This window comes from Emydura macquarii, unplaced genomic scaffold (genome assembly GCF_026122565.2).
Source record: "Emydura macquarii macquarii isolate MOO-44397 ecotype Brisbane River unplaced genomic scaffold, CSIRO-AGI_Emac_v2 contig_1253, whole genome shotgun sequence".
NCBI classification, from domain to species: Eukaryota; Metazoa; Chordata; order Testudines; family Chelidae; genus Emydura; species Emydura macquarii.
In genome coordinates this window covers 38100502-38121911 of record NW_027131390.1, presented here as the reverse complement: position 1 = coordinate 38121911, position 21410 = coordinate 38100502, and the positions used below count along the sequence as shown (strand labels likewise).

At 59.3% G+C, this 21410-nt stretch overlaps 1 protein-coding gene and 1 long non-coding RNA gene across 2 annotated transcripts in view; one reads left to right on the top strand and one right to left on the bottom strand.

Moving 5' to 3' along the window:
- TSC22D3 (TSC22 domain family member 3) overlaps window positions 1-21410 on the bottom strand; it is a 43519-nt gene that overhangs the window by 21476 nt on the left and 633 nt on the right. The gene's annotated exons all lie outside the window — the stretch shown is intronic.
- On the top strand, window positions 14418-19651 carry LOC137154032 (uncharacterized). The gene is made up of 2 exons (XR_010920033.1): window positions 14418-14486; window positions 19268-19651. It is a non-coding gene; the product is annotated as an uncharacterized lncRNA (long non-coding RNA).

Sequence of the window (21410 nt, the reverse complement as noted above, 5' to 3'; positions counted from 1 at the left end):
AGGCGAGATGCTTGGCATTTGCCAGCAGCCCATGTTTGCCCATGCATCGGCTGGCTCACGGGGCCAGAGCTCCCCTTCTGCCCCGGTGACCGCGAGTGTGCAAGGCTGGGACCTGGCTCTACTGTGTGTCCACCAGACCCTGGCCCCTCTGGAAATCCCAGCCCCACGGCCTCCCCTGGGCCGGGCCTCCAGCCGTGGGAAATGGCCAGAGTTCAATGTGAATGTAAGCAAAGGGGCAGGGCAGGGGACGCTGACATCCCCTCCCCACCACCACGCTGGAGGTGAGAGTTGCAGTGGGGCCTGGAGCCTCTCCAACCCAGCGGCGCCTTGGGGAGAGTGAGCCCCCGAAACGCAAGTCGCCACTCGCTCCTGTCCTCAGGGGCTGGAGAAACAAATTGAAATTAATTAACTAATTACCCCGCTTCGCTGCAGCGCACACAGAGCAACACACCCGTCCAGCTAGACAGCGCTCAGTATTACTGCTCTTCATCTGGGCCTGGGGGAAGAGAAACAACCCTCTTCCACCCCCACCCCACCCCTGGCACTCGTGCAAGGGCTGAAGCAACAGGCCCCACATAGGCACCGGTCCTAGCAGCTCCCCGGAGAGCATCCCTGCCCCACTGGAGGTGCAGAACAGAGGAGCTCTCTGTGGCCGGCACGGCTGCCGCTCTCGCAGCCTCGCTCGCTCTTTGGCCCCGGCGGATCAGCCAGGGCCTGGCACCAACCCCAGACTCAGGGCTTCTCCAACCTGTTGTGTGTGAAAGGCTGCAGGGCGGGAGCGAGACAGCTGGCAGGCTCCCCTGCCCAGCTGTTGGGCAGTCTGCTTCCTTTGATAAAGCACTTGGCAGTACTCCCAGTTCTGGGCTTTCTGGCATGTGAGTGCACCCCCCTCCACCCTGCACACAGGCCCTGCCCAGAGCTGCCGCTTTGCTCGCTCCCTTTCAGCTTTCCCAGGGGCACCCCCCGCATGCCCGTGCTGCCCCAGCTGGGCAGAGGAGTCACTACTGCCTGCGGGGCTGGGTGGCCGGCCCCACGAGGTGGCGGGTCTTGGGGACAGGTCTCCAGAGGGCGCAGCGCTTGGCTGTGCCAGCCGGAGCCTCCCCTGCCGGCTGTAGATAGGATGCTGTGTCCTGGCGGGGAAGGCAGGGCCTGACGCACGTGTTAATACTAACAGGCGTGGTCGCGCACAGCCTGCCTCTGCGGGACTCCCAAGCAAGGCAGCTCGCGGGAGCAGGGATCCCCTGAGCACCACACGCGGGGGGAGGCTGGCGGTGCCCACAGCAGAAGATTTGTCCTAGGCGGGCACCCCAGGGTGGGGGTTGTGGCATTTAGATCCCCCACTGGGCATCCACCACTAGCACAAACCCTTGCGGGCCCCGGCGCAGTCAGGAGACCTGAAGCATGCTGTGTGCTGGCCCCCAGACCCCGGGGTGGTTCAGATCCAGATCACACTTGGGCACTAACTTCTCTACAATGGGCCACCGCGCGCCCCCGGCGCTCTGATCAGAACCAAGCCAACCCCTCGGCCCAAACACAGACAGAACCTGAACCTGCCTCAGGAAAGGGGCACATTTTCATTCCCTGGTGCCGCCTCGCAGGGTGATGTGGGGCAGTTGGGACACCCCTGCAGAGTCAGGCGCTCTGGGGAAGGAGCCCGCAGCCGGGGCCCCTCCTGTGCCTGGCTGGACCCCAGGGGCTAGCGCAGGCAGCGGGCAAGGGGGCAGGATTTGGACACGCACTGCCACTGAGTCCTACTTAGCCGGTCGCCCCCCTCAAGGCCCCGCAACAGGAGCTAATGGCCCCCGAGCAAGATGGGGCACAACCCTCAGCACCGCAGGCAGTGCCGAGACTCCCCGCCACAGGGCCACACTTGCCGCAGGAGCTCACTGCCATTCCTGACCACCTCCCAGCCCTGCCGGCGGGGCCGCGACTTTGCCCGTCGGAGCCACACGCCTCATGGGAGGGACAACACAAGCTGCTCCCAGCTCCAGGATGCAAAGTCCAGCTTCCAGCTGACACCGGCTCGGCTAGTTGGAGCAGGCGGGCCCCAGGACACGGGTTCAAGTCTACGCAGCAGCCAGAAGCATTGGCAAGCCCAGCATGGGCTGGATGCTCCACTGGACAAGTCCTCTCCAGGGACTGAGCCCAGCTCAGAGCCACCGTGGGCCAAAGCCCTCCCTGGGGTGGCGGTGCTGCATGAGGTCCAGCGGCTGGTCTCTGAAAGGGGCGCTCGGCGCTGCGGGGCTAGGGCCATGCACGCAGGTGGGCAGGGGGCTGGCAAGCTATGTACCCCTGAGCCCCAGTGGGGCTCTGCTTCAGCAATCCAGCCACGGGCCATGTGCTCTGAAGGCTGGGGACAGGGCTGCAGGGCACAGCACGTGGCTGGCAGGGCACCAGCGGGACTAGGCTGGGACAGTGGGTGGCAGCTGGGCTGGGAAGGGGCACTGCTGCTGGCATGGGGCATGCAGGAGGCTCTCTGACCCGCTCCAACCCCCATGGGGACTTTGCCCTCCCTGGGGCGCCCCCTACAGGCCAGTCTGGGCAGGCGAAGCGCCAGCAGAGGCAACACTCCCATGTGGGAAGAGCTAAAAGGCCCCAGGGCTAAGGGGGCGGGTTACTGCCTGGGGGTCCCTCCGACCCTCCCCGCCCATACAGCATGGCTGGGGGCAAAACTACCAAACGCCCTCGTCTAAACCAGCCAAGCTAGAGCAGCGGGGCACGCTGTGCTGTGGTTGGGCAGTACGGGCACACAGGCAAAGGAAGACCCTTCCTGCCCCGCCTGACAAGAGCCAGGGTCTCCTGCATCTCCCCTCTTCGTTGGGCGCCCCGGCTCCCCTGCGCCCGCTGTCCGGGCCATCGCTCCAGGCAGCAAGGCCCAGGTGTAGCCCTGCTATACAGGGGCCTGGAGCCTATTGCACAGCAAGGGCCTGGAAACAGGAGCAAGAACGAACCTGGCCCCGAATTCCCAGCGCTCGCCCCAAGGAGTCAGCCCTGGGGACTAGCCGGGGGTGGCCCGAGGTGCCCTCAGACATGGATTCCCAGGACCCGGTCTGTTTCGCCAGGTCCCCCAGTGTGCGCTGCCCTCACATCACTGCCTATGGGAGCACATCAAGGCCCTGGATTCCCAGAATTGCCTTGCACGAAGCAGGCAGCTTTCACAGGGCACTGTCCTGGCGAGCGGTGCACCGGGCTCGGCCCATAAGGGCCACGTAACGAGAACAGAGAAGGCCAGGGCTGCGGGGCCCCTCCCCGCCTCCTGCATTCAGATCCAGAAGTCCCAGGTTCCATCCCCACTGGCGACGACCCACCCGGGGGCCGGGCATCACGCAAAGAGCAAACAACAAGAGCTAGGCAATGAAGCCAGCTAAGACTGAGTCAAAGAGCGAGGTGGGCACTTCCCTCTCCCGGGACCGAGTTGGCTGCAGCCTGAAACCCCTTCACTAGGATCCCAGCGGTACCAGGTGCTTGTTCCCCAGTGAGCTGCCAGGATACAAATGGGAGGAGACATTCGGCGAGCGTCACCCACCTGCGCTGGCAGGGCCTAGCCCATGGTGGATTTCCCTCCTCCTGGAGCACTGAACAGGTCAGACCCAGAGAAGCAGCCGCGTGTTAGGAAAGGGTTGGCTGAGGGACAAATGATGTCCACCCCTCCCCCCCCAACATTAGCCAGATCAGACCACAAATGCCCAGCGCTGTCCACGGCTGCGCCCACCCTGGGCTCCAGGCCCCAGCAATACCCAGGCAGCTCAGACAGGTCCCTGCCCTGCTCGATGACGGGGAAACACCTGTGTTAGGGCCAGAGCAGCAGCCAGCCAAGCAGCCCAAGGCCCTTTGGGCTGTGGCCGAGGGCCGGTTCTCAGCTGCTTGGTTTGCCACGGAGGGTGCGTGCCAGAGGAAGCGGTTCCCAGAGCAGGGCCACCGGCCCCCCAGGAAAGAACCAGCAGGCGATTCGCACTAGGAAGCCGACTGCTGGCAGCTGCTGCTCGGTCGTGCGTGGGGAGCAACCGGGCCTTTAACGAAAGGGTAGCATGTTATATAATGAGAGGAGAGCAGCCAGGAGGCTGCCAGCGCAGGGAGAGAACAGGGAACTGAAACCCACTGATCAAACCCAGGTTGCTGCTTTCCCAGCCCACGCCAGCCAGCTTTCAAGCAAACCTTGAAATCTGTTTCTTTTCTTTCCTCTATTGAAGCTTCAAAGGTTATGGCCAAAGCACAAAGCACCAGCAGCTTCAGGAGGGAGGGTCGGGGGTTCTTAGTCAGCCTGGCAAATCTTAGTGTCTGTGACGCATGGGCAGCAGTGCCAGGCGCTGCAAGGAAAGGATGAAAAAGCAGACAGCTCTGCCGCTGCCCCTCACTCCTGACCCGCAGCCCCCTGCTTCTCCAGCCCTGGGCTCCTCCACTCTTCTGCTGACACTTCTCAATCCAGACCTGCAGCCTCCGCCCCTTACTATTCCAGCCCTAGGTGCCCCATACACACAGGTCTGTCCCCGCTCTTCACCCCCGACCCACAGCTTCCGCCCTTGCCACCACTCCAGCCTCGGCGTCCCACATCCACCCACGGATGTCCCTTAATCCCAACCCGGGCCTCTCCTTAGGACCAGGGTGTTGGCCCCGCACCAGACATGTCACTGGATCCCTCAGACAGGTTGCACACCAAGCGGTGAGAACGCTAATCAGGGGCGCTCCGGAGCACCCTCCCCGTGCCCTCTGCCATGCCCATTGCTATCGTGGGCAGAGGCCTGGCTGGAAGAGGCCCACCCTCCAGACGGTTGAGCATCCCGATGCAGTGGCCTGGAGGCTCTCCCAAGCACCAGGTGGCCAGCGGCTTGGAAGGAATGAGGGCAGGTGCGAGGTCTGAGCGTGCCACTTCATGAGTGGTGTATTTCCAGTGGCGTGTTGTTAACGAGGCCTCCCGTTGCATAACATCTGGCTCGCCGCTTCCTGGGCCACTGCCAGCGTGGGGATGAGTCACCCAGCACAGCTATCCCCTCTGTGAAGGGGGAACGGAGGTGTGGGGACAAAATACAGCACGAAGCACGCGAGAGCCCGGCTCCGGTTGTGGTTCCCCCCATGTAGCGGTGCAGGCAGGACATGGCAAACTGGCCCCGGCTGGAGACAGGAAGATTCAACATGGCAGCCAATGCCACACTTGCTTGTGCTCTGAATGTCGGCTTCCAGGAGCGCTCCAGTCCAGCCTGGGCCGCACTCAGAGACGCGTCCCAGCACCCGAGGGCTCCGCCAGGCCAAGTCTTTGGAGGCGCTTCCATGAGCCTGGCCAGAAATGGAGGCAGCTTGATGATCTGTCGACAGAGCCACAGGCCACTGTCTGAACAGCGCTGAGCTGAGTCTCCTTGCAAGAGGTCAGCCAAGGACACGCACAGACTTCCCGTTTGCATGCACCAGGGCTGAGCTGGTTATTAATACCCTGCATGGCCTTTGCAAAGAATCCTGGGTATTTTGAAGCCAGGACATTGAGTTAAATGTCAGCAAGGGAAGCGTTTTAACAACGCCGCCGCCACGAAGGACAATAAGCCGTTGGCTGGGCTTGGACCTGCAGCGTCTGTTGGAAAGCCCCAGACTTGGCAAACAGCCATGGCCCGGCCCACGCCAGCGCCCTGGGAGTGGGCCGCCATCTCCTGCTGCCTTGCTGCCTTCCCAGACGGGCCCCAGCCCATGCATTTCTCCCCAGAGATAGTCAATTGTACTGGACAAGGGCGTGTCGCACGGGCCAGTGGGGTGTGCGCACCGCTGTTCTCTGCTGGGTACAGGCAGCTCTGCTCAGCTGCATGTCGGCCCCGGCTGCCAGCAGAAAGTCTCTCCTTGCTCCTATCTGTGCTTCTGGAACGAGACCGGTCCCCAAGCTGAGACACAGCTAAGCCTCCTGCTAATGGTGAACTCTACAGGTAACCTAAATCATGGAGCATAACACTGACACCCTCCCGCGCCGGCACCAACCCAGGCAGAAAACTGCTTTCCAGGCCCTGGGACCCGGTTCCCACCAAGCAACAGGACGGACCCTGAACCTGCTTTACAAGGGAGCATGGCGCAAGCACTGGCCAGGCTGCCAGGAAAAGTCAGGGCTGCCAGGCGAAGGCAAGACAACCAGCCACTGCAGAGTGTGTAAAGGGCTGGGAAATCCCTAGACAAAGGGCAAACGCCCGATCCTTCCTCGGACTCAACACTCACTGAAGTCAGCAGGAGCTGGCCCAGAGCAAAAAGCCGAGTGTAGGGGCGCAGCACGGGGCCCCGGGATTTGTGCTGTTCACAGATGCCAGTGGAGTCATTTCCCTTATCTGCCTCGCCCTGCGCCATCATTTGCTGGGACAGCAAAATCCCCTAAAATATATTGAGAGAGAGAATGGCAAACTCCTGCCCTGCTTCCAGCAACGGGCTACCCTGTATAAATATAACTCAGTGACTACCCGCTAACTGCGGCCCTGGGACAACTTGCAGCCTTTTAATAACTCTCCTGTGCGTGCACACGCTGTGTCCCCTGCAAAGTGCAGAGGCGGTGGCCCGGGAGGTATGCAGCTTGGGGCCGTCCCACGGGCTCCGGGATGGGTGATGACCCAGACAGATCAGAAGCCGAATAAAGCCCGGATTAAACCGTAATTCCTGCCAGAAGATGACTTGATACAGAACGCCGAGCCCCTGCTGCTCAGATGAAAGGCAATCAGAAGCGCTAGCTCAGCAGTTTAAGATGAAGAAGCACAGGAGATGAAGGAATAGGCTTGCTTGTTTTCTGGCTGTAGTTGTTTCTTGTTGCTGGATTTGGGAATGCCAGGAGTTGCCGGATTTGCAATTTTCCGAGTGCCTGCTCTGACATGGAACAACGGCTAATGAAGCAAACATCGTGGAGGCGCCTCTGATCTCCAGAATAGCTCACACTCAGAAAGGCAAGGTCTAATTTGTTCTCTAGATAGCTGCCTGTTCTCCTGGGTCCGTTATTACCTACTATGCCCCACCACAACTACACCCCTGTGCCCTGTCCAGCACGCCTGTGTGCACACACCCACTGTTCACATGGCACGCACACATACACACCCGCACCATCACCGCAACCACCACCGCGGCGCACATGCACATGCCACGCACCCTTCCGCACGCGTCACAAGAGCCGGGAGCATTCAGCACAAAGCATCTGTGAATGGCCGCGTGACAAGCCCTGCTAATTACCGTCGCTGCTATCCGGGATCCCTGGTATTCGCTCATGCCGTGCATTCTCATGAAGAAAAGGAGGGTTCCCCACACACCGGTGTACAGAAATCCACAGGCAATCCCATCGGACGCACACACACAATAGATTTATCAATGGGTAGGTCACAAAGAGACACAAGACGCTTCTTAGTCATAAGCCATAAGACCCCACACCAGGTGTCCTAAGCAACAACATCTGATCAGCCATGACCAGGAGCCTCATCGCAAAACCGCCACTGGCTATAATTCCTCTGCACAGCCTGTTACTCTCCTAGTGGAGAATAGAAAAGAAACTTACAAGCCACATGACCTGCTTGCAGGTAACTCAGACAGAACCAAGGGGAACATTCAACCTGCCGATTGCCCACTAAACAGTTCCCCCGGCTCTGCCCTCTACAGACGACTCCTGCATGCCAGCACTAGTGGGTGGACATGTGACCACACACACACCCCGGAACACAAAGGGTTCTTTGCACACCTGTGCTCAGAGCCCAGGCAGAAAAGGCCGCACTGTAAGAGCCCTGCATAGATGCAAAATTTGTATCCACATCCGATCCACAAAAATGGATCTGCGGATATCCTCATCCGCGGCAGATATAAATAAAGCGGATATCCACAGGGCTCTATTCATGGCCACGTCGGAGCTACTCAAAGGAGGCATCTTCGTGAACAGCGGCCTCGCTGCTGGCTAGCCAGGGGCACCCCAGCAAGCGTGGAAGGTTTTCTCATAGCGCGCAGGGTTTGCCATAGCATTCAGATCTCTGCTTTGTCTAGGCCTGCATCATGCGCTGCTGCCCCAATGCACGGAGGGCATTCCCCCTCGAAAGCCACCCGGGCAGGCGTCCCAGTCCAGCTTATCTGAACCTCTGCTCTAGAGATCAGGCCAGGGAGGTGGCAAGGACAGCCTCTCTCCCAGGAGGCGGCCGTCCACAATCGCAGGCCACTTGAGCTGAGGGCATTGGAGTCGGAGCTGCTCTGGCCCCCTGGGTGGTTCTCAGAGTCAGGCTGGAGGTTCAGGGCTGGGGAGGGAGAGGGGACGTTTTCCCCGGCTCTGCTGCCTCTCTCCTGGGGACTCAGCCTTCAGAGCAGTGGGCCAGCCCCCAATTAATGGAAAAGGAGAGGCTGTGATGCCCAGACGGGCTGAAGGCCTGCTGTACCTCTGAGGCCAGTGCATGACTCCAGAGGATCCACTGCTCCCCAATGCCATCCCCCTGCGGGGGAAATCCTTTCCTGCCTGAATCACGCCCCGTGTACCGAGGGAAGGATTCACCGGGGAATGCCGGCTCCCCAGTGCCACTGGAGTGGCAGAGCCAGGGCTTCACACAAAGCCAGCTCCTCCCTGCTCACCCTCTTAGCCGTGCTTGGGGAACAGGCCAAGGACTCCCCTACCCAGACTTGTCTGATGCCACCTGAGGGGCCCAGTCAGCCAGATTCCTGTGCCCATCCGAATGTGACTGTGGCTGCCCTGCCCAGACACTGAGGAGGAATTCCCAAGGCCCTGCTTTGGGGCAGATCCCACCTCTCCCTTCTCCTCACCCCCACAGCCCGTGACCTGCCCCAGCAGCCTCCCATGAGCAGACGTGCCTAGGCCCCAGCAGAGAGTGAGTGCAGGTCACACCCCTGCTCATGGCCGGGGGGAAGCCTGGAGTGCGGCCGTAGCCTCTCACCATGCCTATGGATGACAGCCTGGCCAGGGAGAGCTCATGTGTGCTCCTGTGTTGCCACTAACAGAGACTGCTCTGTGAAAAGGGGGAAGTGAAGCCGCTTCCAGCCTGACACCCTGGGCGCACAAGTCCTGGGCCTCCCCTTGAGGGGGCAGGACTCGAGCTGTTGGAGGGCACGTGGTGCCCCTGGGAGACGCTCCCAGTCAGTGGGCTCAGGCACCACCCAGCCGGGCATTGGAAGCTGTGCTCTCCCCTTGTACCAATGGCACCGAGGCTCAAAGCAACACAGGTAAGAGGCCCAGGATCACCGAGGGAGTCTGGGGCAGGGCCAGGAATCAACCCCAGGTCTGACAGCGTCACCCCATCCTTTCCCTCCTCCGTCTGGCAGGGTTAACAGCGCCCTGCCTGCTCTCCAGAACACCCTGGGCTCCCTGTCCCAGCCTTGACATTCACCAGCCTGGATCAGATTCTCCATTTCCTTCCCCCACCTTGCTCCCACACTCGGGCCCTGGCCCTGCTGTTCAAACGGCCCTTTGCCAGGCAGCAGCTCGCCCCTGCTTGGCATGTTCCAGATCCAGGCGATGCAGCCAGCTCTCCATGGTGCCCAGGCTGTTCCTGGGGCACATGTGCAGGAATCTTTGTGAGGAAGGGGATCTAGGGAAGGGAGAGGCACAGAGATGCCGTCTGGGAACTTGCCTGCCCCGTGCCAGGTGGGAGTCAGACAGCCTTTGCCTCTCCATCTAGCAGCAAATTCCCTCCCCGCACATGGAAAGGACTGAGCCAATGCCTACATCCAGAAACCAGCTCCGTACCCAGCCCAGACCCCAGCTCTGCAGTGCAGGGACGGCCTCCACCACAGGCTAAACCAAACAGTTGCAAAGTGCCCTGGAAGCCAGAGGGAGGTGAGCTGTTCTGGACACACCCAGCACCTGCGGCCTTCCTGGGCACAGTCTTCTCCCCTTGCCCAGCGAGGCTGGGGCCTTGTCCTTTCACAGGACAACAGATGAGTGCAGAGGGCGTTGGCAATGGCTGTCACGGGTGACATGCAGTCACGATTCACGCCCAGGTGCTAACACATGGGGCACTCACTGGCTCGCCACCTGCGACAACCACGTTGACCCCAGACAGGGCGGCACTTTCCAGGTCCCCGGCCCAATGTGATCTGTCTGTAGCTACATCCCCCGCCTCACTGCTGCCGCGGCTCACTCGCTGGTTGCGCTAGACGCTATTCATAGCCTCAGTGACAGTGCAATTCTTAAACCCCCCACCCCCCGGATGCTGGCCTGCCCTGAGGAGGGCGGTTTTTGCAGCATCACAGTAAAAGCCTTCCAGAGCAAGCACGGTCTAGTAGTTAAAGCATAGGGCTGGCCATCAGCAACACCAGGCTCTGTTCCTGGCTCCACCACTGACACGCTGCACAACCTTGTGTATATCCCTTCGCCCGTCCCGGGCCTCAGTTTCCCATCTGTCAGGGGCCACGATCCTTACAGGAGGCCTGTGGAGAGGATGTGCTGAGCAGTGGTGGTATTATATATCCCAGGAGGCCTGTGGAGAGGATGTGCTGAGCAGTGGTGGTATTATATATCCGGCGCACCTGCCTAGAAAGCTGTCACAGCAGCTGGCACAGCCAGCCCCAGACATTGCAGGGTTGGTGCAACATCCTGCAAGCCCTGCTGGCAGGACCCAGGACGACAGACCAGGGACAAGCAGCCGCTCTCTGGGGAGCAGCATTTAAATCCTGCCCTACTAGCAACACTTTGCACAGCTGGAGCGCTTCAGAGGCTGACAGACATCCTCACATTAGCCTGGGTTTACAGCTGCCTGTTTGGCCAAGTGCCTCGGCAGGGCCGGCAACCTCTGCTGAGGACTGGAGCAGGCCGAGGTGAGCTGGAACTGAGGGAAGCCCAGCGCTGGCGGAGCAGGGGATTCAGATCAGAATTGGGGGGAGGAGCCAGGGCTGGAATACTGGAGGGTGGGGGTTGCAGGTCAGGATTCTGGGGCACTAATAGAGCTAGGGGGCATTACTGCCAAGTACTGTTGTGTATTGCCAGGCCTCAGAGGTGCTGACACTCCTAGTGTCTGCCCTGTGCCCAGCGCGAATCCACCCATCCCTGACTTGGCAAGGGACTTCGTAAACAAGGGAACTTAAAAGCAAGAGAGTTCCTGTAAGCAAAGTCCCTGCTGATTGTGAACCTGCTGCTATGAGTTCTCCACTTTCCTCCTGGATATTTCCAGCAGAGCTAATGCAAATTGGCCAATGCTTGACTTTATCCAAATGTCTCACCAAAAATTGCATGGGCTTGTCCTAAATCTGCACAAATAACGCATGCAAATCTGGTGGGTGTGTGTGTGTGTGTGTGGGGGGGGGGGGGGGGGGGGGGCAGATCTCCCTTCGCACCAGTGTCACTGTGTGCCATCTGGATTTGCAACCCAAAGCCATTTCCTTCACTCCCAACAAAGAAACCTGGAAATTAGCCAGAGAAAGGAGAACACGGAAGCAATGGGGCAGGGTGAGAATTTGGCTATGCATGCTTTCTAGTGGACCTCTGCACGTGTCCGTGCAAGCACTTCAGCTGTGTTTGTACAGCACCGAGCATGTGGGGTCCCCATTCTGACAGGGGCCGCTGGATACTACTGGAATAGAAATGTGAAATACTAGTTCTTATTAATCTTCATTGAGGCTGAGGGAGAGGAAAGAAAGGGAGGGGGCCTAGATACGTTGGACCTGATTCCCCATTGCCCTGCACCTCAGTTCATCACATCTACCATTGGAAAGCAGGTGTGAAACCCTATGGAGCACTTGACACCCACTGGGCACTAAACACAAGATGCAAGCAGCGGCAAATCCAGCCCATGATGTCTCCAGCAAATTCAGACCGATGTGGGGGTCTTTCCTCCGGCACGATCTTGGTGGCTGGGTAGAACTGAAGGGCATCTGTGCATCTCTGGAACTTGGTTCAGGACCTCTCTGACCAGCTCATAGCTCAGGGGGGGAAGAGAGGGTGTCGGGGCAGCACAGAAGTTCCCCCATTCCCCCCCAACACAGAGCTCCCTTCAGTTCCTTAGCACGCCACTGTCTAGGGGCTGAAATCCTGGCAAAGCTCAGTTCACTTGTTCCTTGGATCCTCGCAGCTGTGGGGGAACCTCAGAGACCACAGAAATGGCCAAACAGCAGAGCTTTGCTAGGGGATTTCTACCATCGCTGTTAAGCAAACACAGCAATTCACCCCCAGGCAGACAGTAAGTCACTTCCTCTCTGTGCCTCCATTTCCTCCGCTGTAACAAGCACAGAATGATGTCCTCTTCCCCCACAGCGCACCCCTGGGGCCCTTCCTTCCAGGGATCTCAAAGCACCCCTGCGCCACAGGTCAGCACTTCACGGGTAGCCACAGCCCAGGGGCTGCGATTGATGGCCTCACAGCAAGCGAGCGGCAGAGGCAGGTGTCAGCCCAGGACCTCCTGACACCAAGCATCAACCCCAGGCCACGCACCCCGGCGAGGCAGCATTCATCAGTGCGGGCAGGGCCCGGAGATGAGGCAACCATAGCACCCAGCCCCTGCCCAGAAGGGCTCAGCTTTATATCTTAGTTAAGGGAACCCCCCAGCTCCCAGTAACTAACACCTTGCACACAGCAGTGGGCACGTCACAGCATTTCTGCAGCCCCCATGCTGTCTGACCCGAGCCCGCCCCCAGCACCCACCGGGGGGAAGCGCCTCCTCCCCACATCTGACACATGGGGCACAGAGCTCACAGAGGCAAAGTGACTTGCCCAAGGCCACAGGAGAAGTCAGTGGCACAGCTGGGAATTGCACCTGAGGCTCTTGAACAGCAGCCCAGTGCCTCTGCCTCAAGGCCATCCTTCCAGCTGCAGGGCATGGGCACTGCAGGACCCAAGTTTGCTGCCAGGCGGGGTCTGGTGCCATGCTCTCCTGCCCGCCACAGGGTTACCCATGCAACATGATGGTTTATTAGTTGAGTTCAATGCATTTTCTGCACGTACTGGGCCCACTCACACCCTGCCCTCTCTTAGCACACATCTCAATACACAGTGACCAACCGATCAACCGCATGCAAGGAGCCCATCATGGAAGGGGCCAAGTTGCAGGGGGGGGGGGGGCACCCGAGAGCAAGGCAGATCCTGAGGCTAAGATGCTGGCACAGGCTGTGAGGTGGCCTCATTCCCGTCTCTGCTGTAGCTGCTCGTGCACCCCTGGGTGAGCTGCGTGTGTGGTGTGGTGATAAGCGAGTTACTGGTTGTGTGCACTCAGATACAGCCCTGATAGGGGTGCTATAAATAGAGAGGGTGACTTAGCCAGCATAGCTTGCTCACAGCTCTTCCAGGTAATCTGAGCCAATAAAACCTTTATAGCAGCCCCCCCCCCCCCCCTCCCACCTATGGATGTTGTGCAAAGGTCACTTATTAGATAGTGCACAGCTTGCATTGGGGCAAAGCTGCATCTCTCCTCCCCGGAGAGGTCTATGCCACTGCACCATCTGGCAGCACACTCTGGGTCTAGCCTCTGCAGGGGGGCTCTGTGGTGGATACGGCGCTAGGTGCCCACTAGCATGCCCGGGGCCAGTGGGATCCTCTGGGGGAGCTGGTGCATGGGTCCCCTTGTGCCCCTCGCCCCTGGTGGTTGGGGTTAGCTGGGATGAAGCCTGACAGATGAAAATGCTAGGCTAGGGTGGGAGACAAGTAGTCTTTGTAAGGTTTCCAAGTATAAAACAAATACTGGGAGGCCTGCTGGGAGGGTGCTTTTGCTTACAGGAACTCAGGTTATTTCAGGGAATTTCCTGTCTCAGCACAATGGGTTCAATGCCCCGGGAAGGCACACAGACCCCAGGTTTCAGGGGCAAGTTGCTTTATTTGCCCTGGTAACTTTAACACAGCTAGAGGGGAGAGGCCTGCATGCACATCTTGCCATTAGCCCACAGCCTGCAGTTGGGGGTGGGGGGACCCGCATCCCACCCCTAGGGTGAATCATTCATTGTTAGAATCAGCTAGGAAACGGGACAGGGGGTTTGTGACCAGCCTAGGACTGTAATGGGTCAAACCAGAACCCAACTCAAACTCCAGATCTGTGGAACAGCCAGGCCCAGGGCATACCCGCAGCTAACCAGGATCAGCTCTCTCATGGTTACCCAGGAGCTGGGTCTGAGCCTCAACTCAGCAAGCTATGAACTGCATCTGCAGCCAGATAGTGCTGGCCAGGAAAATGGGAGTAAGGAGCAAATGACTAGGTGCCCTCTGCCGAAGTCAGGGCAAAGGGCAGATTCCCCAGGCAGGAGTGTGGCACGCTCCCCAGGGTGGCACTCCCCTAGCAGAGTGGCCTGGGACCTCATTGCTATAATGTGCGCTGTAATAGGGTGTTCACCCCACACAAGGCCTGGAGAGGGTTAAGATGGCTAATAGCTAAAGAGGCCACTTAATTGCCCAGTCTGCACCTGGAGAAGGAGACCGAAAGCATGGCTTTAAGTAGAAGAGGCTCAGCTGGGTAGGAACAGGCAGGGCCTATACAAGTCAGGAAGCTGACAACAGGAGCAAGAAGGAAGGAGTCTTCGGTCACTCCCTGGGAGATGGGAGTGTGGCTTAGAAAGGCCAGAGAAGTAGGACAGCCAGAGAGGTAGGCAAAGCTCAGGGGAAAAGCAGCAAGGTGTGGAGTATGTCAAACCCTGGCTGCCAATGAGAGGGCCCCTGAACCAGGACCAGGAGTAGAGGGTGGGCCCGGCTCTGCCTACCAGCTGCTGAGCAGTGGGGCAGTGAGCAGGATGACTGCCTGAGCCCCTTTGTCAAGAGGGACTCTGATACTGGGGGAGGGAGGGGAGGAACACATATGGTGACCTGGCTGGAGGAGGCTGCAGTTCCTGGAGCTAGAGGACATCAAAAGAGACACTGCCAGAGGAGAGCGTAATGCCTGGCCAGAGCTAGTCCCCAGGATGGCCTGCAAGAGGCGCCACCAGCAGTGAGCCCTGAGACGTGCATACAAATTGAATCGCTGCAATGATAGGGCTACTGACTGCTAGTGGACTGCAAACCTGGTGTTGTGCAGAGTGTGTACTGAAATCCTGTGTGCGCGCATGTGTCTCTACAGTCATGTCCAGTGTCTCATGTTGCATGAAGGGTACAGAATGGGGTATGTGTCGTTTTTACACTGTGCTGTGTCTTCTGGCATATACTGTGTTGTGCCTGTACCTTGGTGCAGTGTTTTACACTGTACAGTAGGTGATCTGGTTTAGTGTGCAGAGTGGATTGTGCTGGGTCTGGTTCTGGGGCACTGCACGTTGTAATGTGTAGTAGGCTTTCTGCCATATAATATGTAGTTTTGTGTAATGTGTAGCACATGTAGTGCAGTGCATATAGCAGGTTACATTTGTGAAATGTGTGGTGTGTGCAGTGTAGCGTGTGTGTGTGGTATGTACAGTGCATGGTGCTGTATGTTGTGTTGTGTGCCATGTGCACAGGGCTGTTTGTGTTTTGTGCACTGTGCACTCTGCCATGTAAACTGTGTGCAAAGGGATGTGTGCTGTGTGCACAATGGGCAGAGTCACGTGTGCTATGCGTGCAGCACGGGGAGGTGTGTGCAGCATGTGGAGGGGTGCATACTGCATGCACAGTGTGCAGAGGGGTGCGTGCAGCATGCACAGTGTGCTGTGTGCGCACGCAGAGGTGCATACATGGTGCACAGTATGCTGTGTGTGTGTGCAAAAGGGTGTGCACAGCACGCAGTGTGCACTGTGTGTGCAGCATGTGGAGGTGTGTGTGCAGTGTGCGGAGGGGTGCGTGCAGCAGTATGCTGTGTGTATATTTAGTGTGCAGAGGGGTGTATGCGATGTGCACAGTGCACCGTGTGTGCACGCACACTGTACTGGGGGGGCTCTCTGTCTGTGTGTATTTGCGCGTGCAGTGCAGCGCGTTGCGCGGCCCCGCAGCAGCTGTCTGTCACAGCCCGACGCCCCCGCCCCGCATGCTGCACACGTGCCTCCCGGCCGGCAGCCCGACTTCCACCAATCAGCGCCCGGCCCCGGCAGGCGCCGCCCTGTTGAATAAGCAGCCGCGTGCAGTCTCTGCCTGGCGCCCCACGTGCCGGCCCGGGAGTCCCGCCTCCCGCAGGGGCGGGCACTGGCCGGGGGCCGAGCCGGGCGAAGCAGGCAGCGGGTCCGTGAGGGGGAAGGGCCTTTGCTGTCCTAGGCTCCCTATCAGAGCAGAGCATCACTGCAAGGCAAGGCTCGTGCCCTGCCGCAGCAAATAGAAACAGCTGCTCCCTGCAGCCCCGTCTGGCCCCACACGGGCTGGGTTGGAAAAGCCCTGCTTCCCCACGTGCTCTCCGCGCTGGCCCAGTGCCAACAACTGTGTGTTACCCTTTAACCACTGCGGCCCCTGCCCCCCCATCTCCTCCTGCAAATGCTGCAACAGCTGGGCTGGGAAACTACCCCCAGGGTTCATCAGGGCAGCACCTGACGCCCCTGCACCCCGGGGGCTGTTTGGCCCTTTGGAGACCGCAGACGTGCAGTGACCACATCCTAGTCTAGCACAGGGCTGGCAGACTGGAAAACACCAGTGATCTAAGGGCTTATGTCTCCCTCCACACAACCCCTACCCTTCAGCTGCAGCCTATGCTCAGAGACGTCAAAGCCATGCCTTCCACAGTCTGTCCTCCAGGCTTTGTCCAGGGCAGTTTGCAGCTCTCCAGCTCTGATTTCGGGCGACGGTTCCACAATCTAACTGGCGATGAGATTTTCTGGTCCCCGCCTCAATTTCCTTTGCACGGTTTTATCCTGTTCTCTGAGTTACAGCCCTGTGGACTCACCAGACAGCATCGCTACCTTCACGTGCTTGGGCTATTTGCAGACACACTCACACGCTCCCTCCCAGGCTGGCGCGCTCTCACTGGCTGACTCGCCAAGTTGGAGGTGTTTTGATCTTTCCAGGCTTCCGCTCCAGTCCGTCCCTGTGTCCTCAGCTCATTCTTGTTGCTCTCCTCTGAGTTCCCTCAAATTTCTCATTGTCCTTCAGGCTCCATGTTGACCAGAGCTGGCCACAGGATCCTGCTGGGAGATGCACCTCCCCAAGGACTGACCCCTCCCTGCACCAGAGCAGGAGGACTGTGTGCATGCAGTCCCCAAACTGGCATCCACTCCCTTCTTGCTGCATTTCAGCCCCAGGCTAGTGTGCTCTCTCCCCCCCCCGGTGCAGCTTACGAAAGGCCCAGGTGGCGCTGGAGTAAGAACGGGGCTAGCAACAGCCCCAAGAGGACGCAGGGCCCTCAGCGAGCCAAGCCCAGAAGCCAAGACTGGAGTCAGCCATATCCAGGCCTCTGCAAAAGAGCAAGGGGGAGCGGATCTGGCCAGCCAGAGTCCCTGAGCCCTAGGGGTGTGGAGTTGGTGGGGGCACACGCTGGGTCGGAGGCAGTCTCTGGTCAGCTTGCCTAGCCCTGTAAAAGGCACAGTTGTTTGGCTGGGGCCGGAAGCGCTCCCAGTTGTTTGGCTTCCAACAAAGACGTGTGCAGCTCAGAGCACCCCAGTCCCATCTCCATGCTGCCCCTTCCCCATCGCCTGGGTGCCAGCTTAAATCCTTCATCCCACACCACCCAAAAACAACTCACAGAAAGATGAGCAGGAGGGAATCAATGGGGGGAAAAGGGGGAGAGCTGGGCTGAAACTCCTTAACCCACCCACAGTCACGTGGTGACAAGTGTCTCAAGGGATGACGCTGCCCCTGCCAGGCTGCTGCCTGCACTATCAGTTAGACTCGCAGCTGGTCCAGGCTGAGCGAACCTGGGGTGAGTCTTCCCTTCCCCTGCACTCTGAGTCACGGGCTGAGCATCAGATGGGGGTAAAACAAACCAGGGCTTCCTGTTCACGCTCCTGGCAGGGGCGTTCCACGCCCGCTTGGCAGGGACGTGACCGTCAGCCCTCACACCAGGGCAGCCGCAGCAGCCAGGCTACACAGGGGAGCAGAGAGGAAGAGGCGCAGGTGCCATGGGCTGTGATGCACGCAGGGAAGCACTGTGCCCAGTACAGAGCAAGGAGACCAAGCCAGCAGCTCCCAGGCTCGTGAGCCCAGAGCCTGGAAGAGATTTCATTCAGGCCCTAACTTGCACTGAAATCAGCACCTAACTCCCCTTGAGGATCTGTGCACGGACCCATCCTGGCGGCAGGCGGGGAGCGCTGTACAGAGGGGTCTCTCCCAAGCCTCAAAGGGTCACAGGGACTCTCTCATCCCAGGCTGATCCCTTTCCCCCATGATCTGGATCCCGGGCCCCTCCACTGCGACTGACTCCTGTGCCTATGGCGAGTGCCACCCCCCAAGTTTACCCAAGGGCAGGCGCTGTCTATCCAGAAACCTTACTGAGGATCCTGGGTTCTCTGCTACAGATGGACCTTCCTGCCCCACTGCCAGGATGGGAATAAATCCCTTTACCAAAGGCCATCAACCCATCCAGCGCTTCTTGTGAGTACAGCCAAAGGTGCCGGGGGGGTGGCTCCAAACTCCAGTGTATACCTAGGAGGTGGGTTTTGTGGGTGCTGGGCGAGGGCGCCCGATAGGCAGCCCTGCCCTACTATGGGCTCTTGGCTCATTACCCAGGAAGAGAAAGTTCAGGCTGAAACAGAAGAGCCACAAACGAAAGGGGCTGCACTCCTGCCTTTAACCCTCAGGAAGCCGATCAGCAACTCCCCATCTCAGTGCCAGATGCCCCAGGGCGAGGCACTGGGCCTCAACTCCATGCGGGGCAGCTCTCGTCCTGTTTGAGCCCAGGCAGCACGATCACCTTCAGGTACCCAGAGAAACACGTGCAGCAGGGAAGCCTCTTGGCTCAAATGATACCAGGACACGTTTGTGGCAGCTGGGGAAAGCCGCTGGCAAAAACGGGCTGGTCAGAGACACAGTGCGCTTTGTCCTGCCACCTGCACGTTACGAACTGGGCCTCACACGCCCTTGGGAAAGAAGTTGAGGTCTTTGTCCCAGCATCAGAGAAGGGGAAGCTAAGGCACTGAGAGGATAAGAGCTGGGGCCTAGGCTGCCCAGCAAATGAGTGGGGAAGGGAACCCAGGAGTCCTGGTGCCCAGCCTTGACCTTTAACCACAAGCCACCTCCAATCTAAACAGCAGGGAGGCTGAAGGACTATTCAGTGTGAGGAGGGTGATGCTGGGGAGCTGCTGGCACTGCCCAGACCCCGCTCCTTGCTTGGTGGGGCTATTTAAGACCCAAAGTGGGTCCCACACATCCCTCCTACCCAGGCACTCAGCCCCGCCAGGACTGGTGGCCTGGCAGCGCTCTCCAGGTTTGTCGTCTCATTTCCCTTCCCCAACCAGGATGCCCACCGGTTTACGAGACGGCGGTTTCCCTGGGAGAGAGAATTCATTCTTCTCACTGCTGTTTTCCTCTTGATTGGTTTTATGACAGAGGAGAGCCAACTCCTGCCTCCCACAGGCACGGCCACTAGGGCGTGGGCAGGAATGCCTCTCGCCTTGGCTCCCAGCCCAGCCCTGCCTTTGCCACCTGAGCAGCAGCCCACAGTTATGTAAGCCCCAGGAAGAGGGACTCCAATGAGTATGGCTCTGAACAAGCAGCCTGCCTCCGTCTCTGACTGGTTGCCAACACCGCTGACTCCACCAGGCAGCAGTGAGACACTGTTCCTGCATCAGCACGGGGAGCCACACACGCGCTGGTTTGGAGAGGAGACGTGCGCGCACGCAACTTTGCACAAAGCAGTGTGTGCACTTTGTGCAGGCGTGTGCCCCGGTGCATCTGTGTGCACGTGTTTGTGCATGCGGGTGAAAATACAAGCTTACCCGTGTGTTTGTCCACCAGCAAGTGTGCAATGTGGGAATGTGTGTGCGTGCAGATGTGTGAGGGGAGGTCATTGCACAGGCAGGGAGATGTGAGGAGATATCCAGGTGCTGGTGTGCGGGAGCAGAGATGTGCATACCATCATACTGTGGCTTGCCCTCAGCCGGTTACGGTGGGAGTGGAACACCCCCCAGGTGTAAAGACAGGTCTCCATTAATTCAGCTACCAGAGAGGATGTCAGCAGGCCTCTAGTGCTCCAGGGGAAGGACTGTAATGCCACACCCACACCAATATGTCACATGCTGCGCACCACCAAGCACCTACCAGTCCATCCCTAAACACCCCCTGGGGACGCAGCACGTTCCAGCAAAGCAGGAGGCTCTGTCCTGGTTCCCTACATGCCTTCCTTGTACAGAAAAACCCTTTTCCTTGAAGGGGAATCCAAGGAACGTTACAGCAGCGTGGCCTAATGGAGTGAGCCCAGGGCTGGGAGAAGGGAGGACTGGACTCTGTCTCCAGCTAGGACCTTGGACAAATTCCTGCCCTACCTGTGTATTAGATGCTCTGCCTGTGGAAAGGAAACCGAGTCGCTCCCAGGAGGGCTAATGAGCTAATGCACCGAAAGAGAAGTGCTGAGTCAGGGCAGATGGTTCTGTGTATTTACCCCAGCTTCTGGCAGAGGCAGATAGCAGGAAATGTCCCCTGTTCCCAAAATGACAAATCACCTTCCCTCCAGCTACAGACACAGCCTGCAAAACAGCCCCAGTCCTCCCAGGCACACACAGAAACATGGCCCCCTCCGGGGCTAGGTGACACTTGCAGCTCTCCTTATATTTCACCATGCCACCCCCAGTATTTTCCTCTCTCGATAGCCAGTCTCCGTGAATCATCTCTAGCCATAGGTGCCACTGCAACCCAGTTCTTGGGTTAGTGGGACCAGAGAAAACTCATAGGGGCTCTGATCCCACTGCCCTTGTGGGGCAGTGATGCAGGACACCCCCATACATATAGGGAGGGGAGGGGACTTGCTCAGCCAAGGGAACCCTGATCACAGACCACCAGGGGCGTGCCCCAGCGTCACTGCAGCTGGACCCACGTCAGACTGGGAAGCCGACTGTGGGTCCTCACAAACACCACTCTGGCCAAAGGGGCTTTATCAGGGATTAACAAAGTAGAGAGGGGTGTGCAGTCTAGTTGTCAGAGCAGGCAATTGGCGGCCCGGACTCCTGGGTTCTCTCCCCAACTCTACCACGGACTCAGGCTGCAGCGTTGGGGGACCCCTGGCCCTGGCCGTGCCTCAGTTCCCCCTCGCCCAGCAGGTGGTTGGGAAGCGTTGTAGGGCGAGGGTTAGCGTAGTGCCGGCGGGTCCGGAGAGCCCAGCCTAGCGCCGAGCAGCTGAGGGCAGAGGCTGCTGTCGCCGACGCGTCCTAGGCATAGCACAGGTGGCCGGCCCATGGGAGGACACCCGCCGGTCCGCGGGCAACGCCAGGGCTGCGAGGCAAGTCACCGAGGCTCCCCGAGCCCGATCACACACACACACAGCCACCGAGATCCGCCGCTCCCAGCTCCCGGCGGTCTCCCTAACGTCCAGCCAAGACAGGGCGCTGCCGCCACCCCCTGCCCTGCCGGGCCTCGCCTTCCCGGGCTCTCCCGGGCAGCGGCCTCCCGCGGAGCTGCCCCCCGCTGGCGGGCGGTTCCCACCCACAGGGGAGTCCCACATTGCTCATCCCAGAGCGGGGGGGGAAGCTGGATCAGC